Source organism: Mustela lutreola, chromosome 2 (assembly GCF_030435805.1).
Source record: "Mustela lutreola isolate mMusLut2 chromosome 2, mMusLut2.pri, whole genome shotgun sequence".
Taxonomy (NCBI): domain Eukaryota; kingdom Metazoa; phylum Chordata; class Mammalia; order Carnivora; family Mustelidae; genus Mustela; species Mustela lutreola.
Genome location: NC_081291.1, coordinates 77,751,472 through 77,764,435, shown reverse-complemented (window position 1 = coordinate 77,764,435; position 12,964 = coordinate 77,751,472). Strand labels below are relative to the sequence as shown.

Here is a 12,964-nt window from a genome sequence, read left to right as displayed (position 1 = left end):
TCGCTTGAGTTTTTCACTGCCTGGAATCATTGCTTGTTAATTCTGAGGTTCTGAAAATAATATTTAAAATCAGTACTAGCCCTTACTGTTTAGTATTGTTGTTGTAAACATGACCTTGATAAAATGCCTTTGCTCCTTTCCTGCTTCCACCTTTTCTATTTGCATTGGCTTGTGGACTTACTGTCTGTGCCAAATGTATCAACTGGGATAGAAACAGTAATACATTTCAGCTGACATACTTAACCTGACTCAGTAAAACCATGCTGGTACCTGATACTCATATGTGCTGTCAAAATAAAGGTGCTACTTAGAATCCTTGGATTCTAGAGTCATTAGGCTCCATAGAGCCCTTACATCAGAGTCATCTGGAGTGTTTAATTTAAAGTGGGGTATCCTAGACCCCCCAACTCAGTTCCCCTAAATCAGAATGTCACAGAGGGCCCTAGGATCTTAATTTTTCCAAACTCAGACTATGATACTAATATACACTAGTGTTGGAAGCTGATGCCTAAAGATTTATCTAGAGAACCTGTATAATGATTTTATGTGTGTGTGTGTGTGTGTGTGTCTGTGTTTTAATTTTGGGATTCTACAACAGATTGTATTTGAGAATTCTCTCTTACAGCTCTAAGAACCTCAAGATTTGGAACCCACTGAACCAGTCTGCGGTAGGTTGAATTATTAATCCTAGTTCTCTCCCTTGTACCACACCCTTGCCATGACCTTCTCATGGATGGGGTATAATTTCACACTTCTTGACTTTGGATTGGTCATGTGACTTGCCCTATCCAATGACAGGTTAAACAGAAACAACTTGCAAACCCTCAGTGTAAAGCATTTATCATGGTGACAGCTAAATGGTACATAATTTAATCCCTAATTTTACATATGAAGAACCTGAGTATTTAAGAAAGCAAGTGACTATGCTAAGGAGCTTTCATCCATAGGAATGGCAGGCCAGAAGATAGGCACCCTGAGAAAGAGGTTTTCAACATTCTTCCTTCCAATCACACAAAGTAATGGAGCATCTTGAGGGTCCATGTGCCTTTGGAGTAACAGTATTGGTCTTCTCCAGAGAATTTCATTATACCATGCCCAGCCAAGGAAACAACTGAAGTTCAGTGGGACCATTTCATGCTCTATAAGGTATAAGGACTGGTGTCCTTGCATTTTCTCTTCTGACTTCCCCTCAGCTGCTCTCAAACTATCATGTACTGCCTACTGGAATGAGAACAAATGCCACTAAATGAACAAATAACCACTAAATGCTATTGTCCCGAACATGGCAAAATGTCTTTATGCCAACTGTTAAGATGTGTACATCTAAATACCTATATGTAATACACCAAGATAACCTCTTGTCCAGTGGACGATGACCAATTTTAGTTAATTGGACAGGGCAAAATGAGAACGGAACTTGTTATTATATTTGAGTCCAATCAAAACTCAGACTTGTAATTACACTCGAAGACTCAGGAGTGTCCACACTGGGTGACTGACAGCATGTTTTAAAAGATAATCCAAAAGGAATCGACATGCATCTAACAACCTAAAGGACACCTTTTCTTTTCCTTTTTTTTTTTTAAGATTTTATTTTTTTATTTATTTGTCAGAGAGAGACAGAGAGCACAAGCAGGAGAAGTGGCAGGCAGGCAGAGCGAGAAGCAGGCTCCCCACTAAGCAAGGAGTCCGAAGCGGGACTAGATTCCAGGAGCCTGGGATCATGACCTGAGCTGCAGGCAGCCTGGGTGGCTTAGTTGGTTAGGATATCTTTTCAATGCCTGTGCATGCGATAGAGCCTGGTGCTTTGGATTACCAGAGTATTTCTTGGAAACTCCTGTTTTGCCAGATATCTTGAACTCAGTCTCAAGTATTCTCCCAATTCATAGCCACGTGGTAAGCTCCATGCTAAAGGGAAATTAACATTGCAGCCTCCTTGCACAAGGCCCAGACTTTGCAATGTTAAAAGGAAAATAAAAAAAATAAAAGAAGAAGAAGAAGAAAAAAAGAAGGGGAAAAAAAAAGGATAAACATGATTCTAGGCACATTCCGTGCCTCATCTCCATGGCCCAGTTCCTGTTATCCATCAAGTAGGTTTTAAAATAGTCCACGTTTTTCAGTCCTCTAAAGTCAACAGTTCTGGAAAGTTGGCAGGTACATTTGTTTAAACAAAGCTCCCAAGTTTTCTGCTGGCAGGTGTTTCCAGAGTTCTTGGAACACAATTCTTTGGATAGGCTATGTGCCAATCTACATAGCAACAGGGGGAAAAGTGTTTTCCTTTGCCACAGTGGAGACACCAAAATGGCTCAGATGCAAAGCTGGACATTCAGTTCAGGGGCTTATTTTGGCTCTAGGACAAGAGATAAACAAATAATAAAATCATACTTCTCTCTGTCCAGAACTGTGATGAGCCACAGAGTAGAATAAGGCTGTGTATCAGTATCAAATTGGCAGATCAGTTCCCCAGTTCCCCAGGTCCCCAGGCATCTCTGTACAGTCTGACCCCATGGGCTTGGTTCTCCCTTCTCTGTCAATTCCCCTAGACTCCCGAATGCCCCATTCTCAAGCTTTCTAGGTAATTCTGTTTGAAACTGAAACTGGGGATGGTAGGTTTGAAATTTAGGATGATAAAGGCAGATCGGGTAAGATTTTCTTTTCCCCCCAGTAGTTCCTAGGCACTGATTTTAGTTACTCTTAAATCCAGCTTTCCAAAAGCGAAACCTGGTATTGCTTTACAAGCACATGACTAGTTTTATAATCTGTTCCTTGGCAGTTAGACTAATTCATATTTGCTGCCATGAGATTCATTCCACTAGCCATTCAATTAAACTCCGCGCTTGTACTGGAAGTCTGCAAGAAAGAAGTAATCCCTTGTCTTTCACTTTGAACTGAATAAAAATAAACACAAAACTTTTCTTTCTTTCTTTCTTTTTTTTTTTTTTTTTTTTTTTTTTAAATAAAACCAAAGTCTGAACAGGGCAAATATAAGCATGGAAGGGAAAGGTTTTGGGGACAAGTCTTTAAAACTCAAAGGAAGTCAAAATGTTTCTGGCTTAGAAAGTGCTTAATGGTCATTAAGTTGTAACCCAGTGAAAATTAAGTTTCAAACGCTGCCTACAAAATTTTAGAATATTAAGCATTACTTCAAGTTATTTTAAGGCATTTCTTCTTTAGTTACTTATTAGTGGTGAATGTGTTTTGGAGTTAAGTTCCTCCATTTTTATATTAATTGGCTTCATCTTGGGATTCCTGTTATGCCCCTATCTGTGTTATCCTTCTGCTCCATCTTCTTCATATTTTCTTGCCATTTTAGTATCTTTGGAAGCACCTTTCCAAAGTTCAAAGTGAAGATACCCTTTACAGATATTCTGGGTTTAGAATGGGTCCTTTCAGTACAGAGTCATGTACATAGCTGAGGTGCTTATTCCATAAACTCCATCAGTCTCTAAAATCAGAACTGGACATTCATGGTTGGGGAAACACCGATTCTTCTCTTCATGTTCACTATGGCTACAAAAATAAACCACTTTGGTTAGACTCTGAGTTTTTCACCTCCAGAAGATATCTGAAGGAAGAGCTATGGTTAAAAATGTAGACTTTACTTGGACAGACCTGACAGTTCAAATCCCTTCTTTGCCTCCTACTTGCAGGGTATTTGTACACTTTACACTTGTAGGGTATTTGTAGACTTTACTTGGACAGATCTGACAGTTCAAATTCCCTCTTTGCCTCCTAATTGTAGGGTATTTTAAAATGAGCATCTTAATTCAATAATGATTGAATTCTGACACTGCCTTTTTCTAGGTGTGAGACTTAAACCAACCTATCAAGCTCTCTGGGTTTTCCTTTCTCCAGGGCAGAATGGACAACACGAGTAGATACAGTAGAGAGAATGAAATAGCCGATGTCAAGTACAAAGCTCAGAAAAACAATCCCAGATTAGGACGGTCAAACTTTAAGTGCACTTGGCTGCAACCTTGATATCAATTTTAATTTTAACTTTCATTGTGTTTTATCTCATGAGTAATAAATTTTTTTGTAGAAAACCATAAAATATAGATCAGTCAAAAAAATCATAGTTGTTTCATCACCTATAGAACCATCAGTCAGAAATAATTAGCATGGAGGACACCTGGTGGCTCAGTTGGTTAAGTGTCTGCCTTCAGCTGAGATCATGATCTCGGGACTCTCGGATCAAGCCCCACATCAAGCTCCTTGCTCAGTGGGGAGCCTGCTTCTTCCTTTCCTTCTCCGTCTGCTCCTCCCAGACCCCCCTCCCACGCTCATGTGTGCTCTCCCTCTCAAATAAATAAATAAAAATCTTTAAAAAATAAAAATATTATTTTTTTAAAAAAAGAAATAATGAACATGGGGAGTTTCATTAAATCCTTTCAGCCTGAATCATGAAATATTTGGGTGATGGTCCATCGCTCCCCACAGACTCTGTTTCCACTTTGAAGAGGATCCACCTGCTCTCCCTCATGAAAGTGAGTAAAGAAAGCTGTGGGAAAATTGATTTCTAGCATGTAAGTCAACAGAAAAGATCCTGAGAAGATTTCAGAGGAAATGAACTTTTTTGTTTGTTTGTTTTCACAAATGAAGACACGTTGTGAATTCCGGGCAGGATATCATCTTCTGCCAGATAATTTTTGGAAAAGTCAGGAATGCAGAGCCAGAGTTTCTCTTGGAAAGATAACAGGCCCTGGAGGATCTCTGCTGGGTAAGTGTCAGTAAGTATGACGAATGAAATACTGTTTTTACTGGTAACTTCCAATGACAGGGTGGGAAAGGACTGATAAAGCAATTAACTTTTTTTGAACAAGTTGCCTTCCTTTTCTCTTGATTAGTGAAAATTCGTGAAAATTTTTGGCTATCACTATGGTCTTCACTATCAAAATAGCTGAACAGTTCTTTGTTTAAAATTTCACCTGAATCCTGTTAGTGATGTTTGCATGTATTATGTACCACGCTGCTTTAATATCGTTGCCGTTATGAAGAACTTAGCGACCATCTTGGGGGTGTTCTGTTTATGCATACAGCTTCTGAATTTCATTTTTAAATTAAACAAACAGTGAAGCTTAAAGAGATTGAGTAAAATGCTCAAAGTCATAGAGTGAGTGGTGGAACTGGGAAACACAGGTCTATCTCAGTCCAAAAACCGTACTATATTCACCAGAACATGTTAGCCCTCTCTGTGTGTATACACACACAGACCCATTTCTATAACGTGTGGCATGCTTTTCAAGGAAAAATCATGCAAAAAACCCACCTTACTTTGTCATTTTTTTACAAGACATCTGTCTGCATGAACACATTTTAGTTTGAGAAGGGTCTTGTGAAAAGGAAAGGTCCTGAAGTTTAAGTTTCATCGGCATCGTGACACACTCTCCTAATGACACCATTTCAGAGAGAGTGCCGACAATAATCACGAAGTCGCTTCATGCAGGGGCTGGAGGCACTTGAACTCCTTATTTTGTTGCTTTCAACACTTTCCCTACTGAGTGGTCTGGAAGAGGTTGGAGAAGGGAAGGAAAAGAAGGGAAGCTAGTGAAGATGGATGTTGCGGGTGTGTGTATGTGGTGTGTGGGTTACAACTGTAGTCCACTAAGGGGGATTTTTCATGGTCAGTTTTAATAGCCTGTGTTCTGGGAAGATTTCAACACTTTCTTAGCAAACAAAGGCCCCATAAAACTGAAGTGACTAGCCAAAGAGGACGTGGTCTTTCAGCACTTCCATCTAAAAAAACACTGCAGAGGAACTTCCTGTATTAAGGTAAATGAACAAATAAATCTTCCTGTACAGACACAAGCTCTCTCTGTTTCTCATGAGTGTTTTATTTGGAACACAGCTCTTCAAGTATGGACTGGGGAGGGCCGAGGGGGCAAGATGGTGAGGGTCTTGTTCCATGAAGCTGGCTTCCCAGAATAAAAAGAAAAAGTCCTACTGTTCGTGCCCATTTTTGTGGTTTAAATACTCTTTCTATGGTTGATTTCAGTCAACTGCCCTTAACAACACTAACGCAGAGATGGGACATCTTTGACCCAATCAAGTCTCACAGTCCAGAAGAGAGATTCCCGGATATAAACCTTCTTCCTTGTGGAGCTTCCAAAACAGACCTTTTGTTTAAAAAGCATCTCAGAAGTGAAACGCAGGTCCTCTGCATGGCCTTCAGCACCTCTCATAATAGGCAGAACATGGATTTCAGGTCCCACATGCTCTTGAGTTAATTTTGTTGGATTAAAGGAGATTCAGACCTTTGTGAGGAGGCTGGCCAGGGCTCTGTGAATTCCAGAAGGATGCTGGCATCTTCCTCATCAAGTTCTGCTATTAATAGATTCAGCCTTCAGAAGAAGAGGCTTTCCAGGGAGAGGCTGGAGCTCAGGGAGAAGTGCAGAAGAAATAAAAATGGTGCCACCTCTTACCAAAGGCTACTTAAGACACAGTTAGTTTAGTTTTAATAGATTGTAGTGAAAGAAACTTTCCAATGTAAAATTTTGGTTGATTGGTGGGTAGACATCATTTGTTTGTGTATTAGTGGTACCTATAACTTGAGACATAAACAGAGTGATATACGCCTTCAGGCTCTTTTTTTTTCCCTTCCCTCCCTCCCTCCTTTCTTTCTCCCTTCCTCCCTTCCTTCCTTCTTTCTTTTCCTTCCTTCTTCCTTTCATCCATCCTTCCTTCCTTCCTTCTTCCTTTCTTCCTTCACATTGACTAATTATAAGGTTATCTGCCAGTGCTGGAGTAAAACAATGAATAAGACAAAGAGAAATGGCATCTGCATTGAAGGAGATCACACCCTAGGAGACACTCATGTGAACACCGACGTAAACTTCTGTGCTTCAGGGACTGAGATTGAAAGCTAAGCTGACTGCAAAGCATGGAAGGAGTACACATTCTGGCCGGAGTAAGGGGTAAGGAAGGGAAATCAAAAGAGAATGTGTGGGGGGCGCCTGGGTGGCTCAGTCAGTTAAGCGGCTGCCTTCGGCTCAGGTCAGGATCCCAGCGTCCTGGGATTGAGCCCCGCATTAGGTTTCCTGCTCGGGGGAGAGCCTGCTTTCCTTCCCTGCCACTCTGCCTACTTGTACTCTCTCTCTGTCAAATAAATAAATAAAATCTTAAAAAAAACAAAAAAGAGAGAGAGAGAGAGAGACTGTTGTCAAGTCATAACCCAGAAACCTGAAAGATGAGAAGCTTGCTGACCAGAGTATAGAACAGTGCGCTGACAATATGAGAAGGGATGGGTGGAAGTCTATCGATTGATCAAGACAATGCAAGGACTCCAGCTTGCCTGGGGATTTGGAGATAAGAGCTGGAAAGGATACTCTGTGAAGGAAGATGCCAGCAGAAATCTTATCGTGGCCAATCTCGAAAAACTTGCCTTTTATCTTGCCAGCATTGAGGCGGCATTTGAGGGTTTTCAACTGTGGAGTGATACAATCATTTCTGGATTTTGTTTTGTTTTGTTTTAAAGGTTCACTGTAGGGTTGCTTCATGAAAGATAAGAAGCTGGGAGGCAGTTAGAAGAATAGAGTAAGGGGCTTTGATGATGCCATTGACCTTGGGGTCATGCTAGTAAGAATGGACAAGGCAGGGGAAGGAACTCAGGAATTTTAAGGCTGAACTTTGTTACCATTTTGATGTAGGATGAAAGGATGGTTTAGGGTGCCTTCTAGGTGTCTTGTTAGGGGTGAGGAGGAGGGCAGGCATTTACTGAATAGTGGCAGAAGAGAGAACATAAGTAGATGGTTGGAATTGAAAGAGATAACTAAACCCTGGGGAACTTAAAGGAAAAGTATGACAACAAGGATTACTTTATAAATACTTTGAAATATCCAAGATTTAAGGTACTAGGACATAATGACATTATGAAGGCTTGTAGTACTATTAATTATCAAAACACTTAGGTATATTATCTCACTTTGATTTTGATCGTTACCCACACTTTGTGAGACAGGTAAGGATGGCTCCATAAACCAAATGTTTGTAAAATCAATGGAATTCAAAGGAACTGAGCAACACATTTAAGATCACACAGCTGTAGCCGAGGTGGGGCAAAGAGTCAAGTAGTGCACGTCCTAGTGCAAGAACAGAAGGATAAACTCAACATCCTGTAGAAGTGAATGTTACTTTACCTCTAGATATTTCTGCCATTGGCATTGTGAAGATAACTCCAGGATCTGGTTTTGTTGCACAGTTTCTCCAACAGGTCTCCAGGTCACATCAATGGTAACATAGACCTTATTTGAGTTGACTAAAATTATGTCCGAGCCAGTAAGCCCTTGACTATCCTAGAGCTCGAATGATCCAAGAGGGTCCTAAGAGGGTCATGAAGTACTGGCCATCGCATTTGCTGTTGTAAGATCTGACACTGAAGAGGAAGAGGCAAATATATTGTCATCCTTTCCTTTCTCTGGGAAACGGAAAGCAAAACACAAAAACCTACCATTTCCCTCAGGTCAAGTGACAGACACTGACCTCTGACATTCAATTCAGAAGACTCCAAAGTAAACAGAATGATGCAAGCCTACAGAAAAGAAACCAATCTGGGGACATTAAACTTTCTCTTACCTAGAACAAAATAGCTTTCCCTACTACTCTAAGTAGGACTCTGGCAGAGAATATAAAGTTACTTAAAACGCAATTGAGACTAAATTATAGAATGTAATGTGCTTTGCAGCTTTTCAAAAGATGATGGGTAATTTGAAAATCTGTGTAAATGTTAGCTTAGCTCTTGTAAATTCTACCAATTTACATCTCCCTACTCTGCTGACCTTGCTCTTTGCTCATTGTTTGTAACTGTGGGAAATGTCTGCTCACACCCTGTCTAAGCAGATGAAGAGAGATGCATTGTGATTTTTCTCTCTCCTCAGAGAAAAATAGCACAGTGAAGCTTAGCCTTGGAAGTCCGTGTTGCCATTCGATATATCTTCAAATCCAAGCTAAAGTTAGAAAGTGATGGAGTTCAGAAAAATTAACACCGTCTTCCACAACTGATCCACCCTCTTCCTCTTCAAGATACCTTTTACTCTTGTCCAGGACAGACTGACTTTCTAGTTTTCCTCTTCTCTCCCAGCCTGTGCCTTGTAACAGCCCTTCATCGGGTCCTTCCCTTCTTGATATTAGCCATAAGTCTAACAACACAGCTTCCTCTCCTGTCTTACTCATTCCTCAGGTGTTTTTTTTGTTTTTTTTTTTTTTTTTTTTTTTTTAATTCAAAGCCTTGCTTTAAATAGACTCTCTAGCCTAATAAATACCCAAATTGTATCCCTGTTTTTGATATTTGTTACAAATCTGTATTGGTATAACCAACAGCCAACTTGACATCTCCACTTAAATATCTACCAGCCTCTTCAACTCAATGTGTCCACACAGGCTCTTGACTGGCCACTCACTCCAATACCCAAGCTCACTCCATCCCTCCTTCTCTGTAAACATCATTACCATATCACCATTCTTCAGCTGTTCAGGGCAAAACCCCAACAAATCATCCTTGATTCAACTGTTTCTCTAACATCCCATATCTGATCCGCTAGGAAACACTCTCTGCTGTACCTTCACAGTTTATTCCAAAGCCAACTGCTTCTTATCATCTCTATCATTCCCCATGTGAAAGATTACAATCACCTTCTGCCTTGTGTGCTTGCTTACTCTCTTGTCTTCCTCAGTCTATCATACCTTCATCCTAGGAAGTTATATTTTTATTTTTTTAAAGATTTATTTCCTTATTTGAGAGAGAGAAAGAGAGAGAAAGCGGGAGAGAGAGAGAGCAGGGGAAGGGGCAGAGGGAGAGAATATCCAAGCAGACTCCTGCTGAGCACAGAGTCCCACCTGGAGCTTGATCTCACAACCTTAAGATCAAGAAACCAAGCCAAAACCAAGAGTCAGATGCTCAACCAACTGAACCACCCAAGCACCCCACACAGTTGAATTTTTAAAATGGAAATAATATCATGTGATCCTCTTGGAATAAAATCTAAGTTCCCTAACTTCAAAGTTCTGCATGATCTGGTCCCTGCCCTCCCTGACCTCGTCTTTTAATGTTCTGTGCTTTCCATGATCAACTCTGAATACATTTTCTTGCAGTTTCCTGCATATCCAAGCACTTATTACCTCACTGCCTTTGCACATGCTATTCCTCTCCTTGGAATTTTCTTCCTGCCATTTTTTTACATATCTTAGTTCTTATCGTGACTCAAGTTTTGAGTTCATTGTTACCTCCTTGGAGATCCTTTCTCATTACTCAACCTTTTTTGGTCTACATAATCTGTTACGTTTTTCTTAAAATCATGATAAAAATTATATGTCTCAACTTTTATTAGTTTCCTATTTTTGTTTGTTTCTCTCTCCCTGTGTTAGTAAGGGTTATATCTCTTTTGTATGTATCCTCAATGCATAAAAGAGTTACTGGTACATAGTAGACATTATATAAACATTTGATGAATGGGTTAATACTTGAGTTTGTCTGTAAGATTCAACCTCCTTAATGAAAAATGCTTTTTTCACTTCTGGTTAGTATAAATTAAGTGGTGTGCATGTGTGTGTGTGTGTGTGTGTGTGTGTGTGTGTGTGTGTTTCTTCAAGCTAAAGTATGGAAATTCTTAATTCCAGCATTTACAACAACTTGAGAACTAACATAATACATTTGGAGAAAATGCCTCTTCCAAGCATTGGTTAGATGACATCAACATCCATTACTCCTGTGGTCGGTATTAGCAAGCCAAGCAAAGAACCACTTTCTCTAGAATATCTTAACTGAGAAAGCAGATAATACCTGACATGCCTTGGTATATATCTTTATTCTCTCATTCAGTAAAGGGCTCCTGAGTGTCTACCTTATGCTAAACCCTGTTATAAATAGATGTGTGGTTTAAAAGAGTCAGAAACCTGTCCTCATGCTGCTAACAAAGAAGTCAGATTGAAGAAATAATTATAAAGAAGCAAAACAATGTGAAAATCATAAACTACTATAGGAAATCATTACACCCACATTTATAGGTGGGAAAATGCATTATAAATGGGAAACAGAAAAAATATAGCTAACTCTAGACCTGCCACTGGTCTATAGCTCAATCTGCTATTTATCAATTTTTTTGCTCTAAGGTGACATGTCTCCTTGCAGTGCCTAAACAGTACTAGCTTATTCTTTCAGTTTAATTATTTTTTTAAAATTTTTAAAAAAATTTTTTAAAGATTTTATTTATTTATTTGACAGAGAGGTAGAGAGAGAGATCACAAGCAGGCAGAGAGGCAGGCAGAGAGAGAGTGGGAAGCAGGCTCCCTGCTGAGCAGACAGCCCGATGCCGGGCTCGATCCCAGGACCTGAGATCATGACCTGAGCTGAAGGCAGAGGCTTAACCCACTGAACCACCCTGGGGCCCCCGGTTTAATTATTAATGTCTACCTCCTTTGGCTCTCACATGAGCAGTGGTTTAGATAAAGGGGCATCCTAACTCTCTCACATGCCTCTACTGGAGCAGAATGCATCAAATTAGAAAGGGCTGCCCCACCCATAGGTTTTACTGGAAGACTAGTCTTACCCCTTGCATGCAAATCGCCATATTTGAGGCAATCTGATTCCAACAACAGTTATTCCACCAGAAAATACAGCACTGGTGGAATGAGAAGACATCACTCAATAGGATTTTAATTGTATGAGGATTAATTGATCTTCTTTCTAGTAGTTCTGAGCTTGAGATCCACGCAGAGAAGCAGAAGCAGCCATAGTCAAAGCAGTGGGAGTCAGGAGAGTGTCAGAGACTATTAATAATGTACAGGCCAGAAATTAAATCATTTCCAAGGAACAGAATCATCAGGTCACTAGGGCTGCTGTCTTATCATGAACATCAAAGAATATTTTTTTAATCTCTGAAGCTCACTGCTCTATTACTAGTATTTTCCTTGATTTCCTCATTTCTTATAACTGGAAACAAAGGACATATTTATAATATCTGCAAATTCTCTTTCAACGCCTCTCTCTGTATCATGCAGATCAGGGGCCATCTAGGTCTTCACATGTTATATTCTAGAGGTCAAGACACATTCTACAATACAGAGAGCATAGGGTAAAGAATAGCCATTAATGGGAAAATTTACACAGGACAATGTCAGCTCAGGTCTACCTAATCCTCACATTATTCCATAAGAGGTTTGCCTAGGCCAGGACACTGCTGGGGCTGGAAGTCAGGTCTGCATTTCAGGACACAAACCTCTTCAGCCTGTTGGTCTCTGCAGTGTAGACAAGATGTTGAGAAAGCTGTCTTTCTCAACATGGGGAGCACACATGCTTTTCAGAGCCAGGCATTCAGAATTTCAGTGGTTTTGGGGGAGTGGGGGTGGGCAGCAATTGCCTGGGAATGTTGACTGTCCAGAACCTAGTGATCTTGGAGTCAATGGGACATTGCATTCTACCTAGGAAGGTGAGGGAGACCCTGATCCCATAGGAATCTAAGCTTAAGTTCAGGCCCTCCCTCTGGGAGAAGGGGGTGGGACAGACATAATTGGCTCATTGCACAGATAATGCGAAGTGAACTTCCAGGGTCTGCTTTTCTGCTCACTGCAATGGACACTGGTTCAGTCTCTGCTCTGGCTACCTATCTATGTAGCAAATCATAAGGGATAATTTATGCAATTGATATGGCTCCCTGTAGAGATGCAGTTTGGGCTTTTGTTTTTTGTTTTTTCCCTCAGAGCTCCTTCCCCATTAAAACTTTTATCAAATGTGGGCTATTCTGGCAATATGGACTTTTGTTATACTTCTGAATATTTAACCTTTATATGTCTCTTGATGGTTCAACTACTTTCTAAACTGTCACAGGAGGAATTAGTCCCAGCAATGAACTGGATTTGAGTGCTCATTGTCACTTCACCATTATATAAACTTTTTATTATGACTTCGTTTTTCAAGTTATACTTTCAATTTTAAAAAGTTTAAACATTGTAGAAATTTAGAAAGTCCCCTTTT

The 12,964-nt window shown here is 40.2% G+C and overlaps 1 long non-coding RNA gene across 1 annotated transcript; it reads right to left on the bottom strand.

Moving 5' to 3' along the window:
* Positions 1-5,816: 5,816 nt before the first annotated feature.
* LOC131824458 (uncharacterized) lies at positions 5,817-9,925 on the bottom strand. The gene is made up of 2 exons (XR_009350858.1): positions 8,136-9,925; positions 5,817-6,547 (listed from the first exon to the last, which is right to left on the bottom strand). It is a non-coding gene; the product is annotated as an uncharacterized LOC131824458 (long non-coding RNA).
* Between the last annotated feature and the right edge of the window lie 3,039 nt (positions 9,926-12,964).